Source organism: Schistocerca gregaria, chromosome 3 (genome assembly GCF_023897955.1).
Source record: "Schistocerca gregaria isolate iqSchGreg1 chromosome 3, iqSchGreg1.2, whole genome shotgun sequence".
In the NCBI taxonomy this organism is placed as follows: Eukaryota; Metazoa; Arthropoda; class Insecta; order Orthoptera; family Acrididae; genus Schistocerca; species Schistocerca gregaria.
The window spans coordinates 18,102,895-18,105,764 of NC_064922.1; positions in this window are offsets into that span (position 1 = coordinate 18,102,895).

The following is a 2,870-nucleotide window of genomic DNA, read 5'->3' on the forward strand; positions in this document are numbered from 1 at the left end:
TGTGTATATGAACGTGTCCGCGCCTTTGTACTCTGCTCCCTTCACCGCTACAAACCAACCAACCATCGTGTCCGTGCGCATCAGAGTCGCAAAGAATGGGGAATAGCGCAGTTTGGTCGTGCCTGGGGCGTAGCTCAGTTGGTAGAGCGTTCGCTTCGCATGTGAAAGGTGCAGGGTTCAAGCCGGGGCGCCTCCATTTTTTGTGGTCAGTGCATGGTAAGTGTTGGTCGCGGCGAACCTAAAGGCACGCAAGATGTTGCAAAGCCAGCGTCACAGACTGATATGATGTATACTGATGTAAGGAGAGCAAGATGTAAGTGTGGGGACCGGCTGTTATCGAGGTGTCATCGAGTGCAGATCTGTCTTAGGTATCACGGCTTAACCTCATTGAAGTCTAGAGGGTGGACAACACGTTCGTCTTACTCAGAGCGGTGTCCGAACTCTATTTTCAACGTTATACGTGCCACTTTCATTGTGGCCAACTACGATTCGATACAGAATGCACGAAACCTGAAAGACACATTAACAGATACATAGAGAGTAGTGTTTGTCTGCTGAATAATGGGAGTGCAAGGTTCTGTGTCGTCTATATGGCTGTATGTAGCACCATTAGTCTTCGTGGGGGGCGCGCGTAGCTCAGATGGTAGAGCGCTCTCTTAGTATGCGAGAGGTACTGGGATCAATACCCAGTGCCTCTAGAATTTTTAACACACCTACATGCGCACCTTGCCATGCAAGTGGTATAATTCTCAGCCTGCAGATGTGTGTAGGAAGATACAAGCGAATGATTAGCATCCACAATTGGCAAGCGTGCTGTTATCAGTGCGCGGGAAGCACCATCCTCCCACGCCTACACTTAATTTAGAAACAGTACAAGTGTTCCCGTAAGATTCTCAAGCCTATGTCGGAAAGATCTGCCTTGCGCCGAGTTCACGTAAATCCCACTGCACATTCCTATTCTTTGCGTGCAGTCGGCTGCTACTGGTGTTGCTAGTTGTGACTGCTGATAACACATGCCGTAGCAATCAATTCATGGAGTGAGTTGTATGTTTTGCGATAGTCTGTCTCTGACAAGCAAGCACAGGTGACATAGGTGCGAACACAGGAAGCTAGCAGACCCTCGCTGCCTGCAGACACCGAGCAGCCACACTAGGAGGGCGGCCTAAGCCGTAGGCGAAATGTGCTCATTCGCTTTGGCGCGACGTCGAACTATAAATAATGCTGTCACTAGCGTGAGCGTCGTGGAAAGTCGGAAAAGTCGGCTGCGTGGGTGAGTGCCAAGTTTGGGGAGCGCTTTGTAGTATGCGCAGTGCAATGGAGACGCGAAAACTTGTTGTGGCCCAGTGTTTTGCAGTTGGGCGACAAGATTGGTACACAGTAGTAAAGGGCGAGGCACTCAGTTGGCATGAATAATGGAGTGCACACTGGGGCTCGAGATGTGTTTGTTACCTCAGGTGCTGTATGATTGTCGACAAGGAGTGAAATGGAGCAATTTGTGACGGCTCTTTCAATTTAAGACGTTAAAAACAGACCGAATTTGCATTTGTAATACCAGAGCATCGAAACTACTTGGAACTTTTGTGTATATGAACGTGTCCGTGCCTTTGTACTCTGCTCCCTTCACCGCTACAAACCAACCAACCATCGTGTCCGTGCGCATCAGATTCGCAAAGAATGGGGAATAGCGCAGTTTGCTCGCGCATGTGGCGTAGCTCAGTTGGTAGAGCGTTCGCTTCGCATTTGAAAGGTGCAGGTTTCAAGCCGCGGCGCCTCTATTTTGTGTGGTCAGTGCATGGTAAGTGTTGGTCGCGGCGAACCTAAAGGCACGCAAGATGTTGCAAAGCCAGCGTCACAGACTGATATGATGTATACTGACGTAAGTAGAGCAAGATGTAAGTGTGGGGACCGGCTGTTATCGAGGTGTCATCGAGTGCACATCTGTCTTAGGTATCACAGCTTAACCTCATTGAAGTCTAGAGGGTGGACAACACGTTCGTCTTACTCAGAGCGGTGTCCGAACTCTATTTTCAACGTTATACGTGCCACTTTCATTGTGGCCAACTACGATTCGATACAGAATGCACGAAATCTGAAATACACCCTAACGGATACATAGAGAGTAGTGTTTGTCTGCTGAATAATGGGAGTGCAAGGGTCTCTGTCGTATATATGACTGTATGTAGCACCATTACTCTTCTGGGGGGCGGGCGTAGCTCAGATGGTAGAGTGCTCGCTTAGTCTGCGAGAGGTACTTGGATCAATACCCAGTACCCCCAGAAATATTAACACACCCACATGCGCACCTTGCCATGCAAGTGGAATATTCTCAGCCTGCAGATGTGTCTAGGAAGATACAAGCGAATGATTAGCATCCACAATTGGCAAGCGTGCTGTTATTAGTGCGCGGGAAGCACCCTCCTCCCACGCCTACACTTAATTTAGAAACAGTACAAGTGTTCCCGTAAGATTCTCAAGCCTATGTCGGAAAGATCTGCCTTGCGCCGAGTTCACGTAAATCCCACTGCACATTCCTATTCTTTGCGTGCAGTCGGCTGCTACTGGTGTTGCTAGTTGTGACTGCTGATAACAGATGCTGTAGCAATCAATTCATGGAGTGAGTTGTATGTTTTGCGATAGTCTGTCTCTGACAAGCAAGCACAGGTAACATAGCTGCGAACACAGGAAGCTAGCAGACCCTCGCTGCCTGCAGACACCGAGCAGCCACACTAGGAGGGCGGCCTAAGCCGTAGGCGAAATGTGCTCATTCGCTTTGGCGCGACGTCGAACTATAAATAATGCTGTCACTAGCGTGAGCGTTGCGTGAGCGTCGTGAAAAGTCGGAAAAGTCGGCTGCTTGGGTGAGTGCCAAG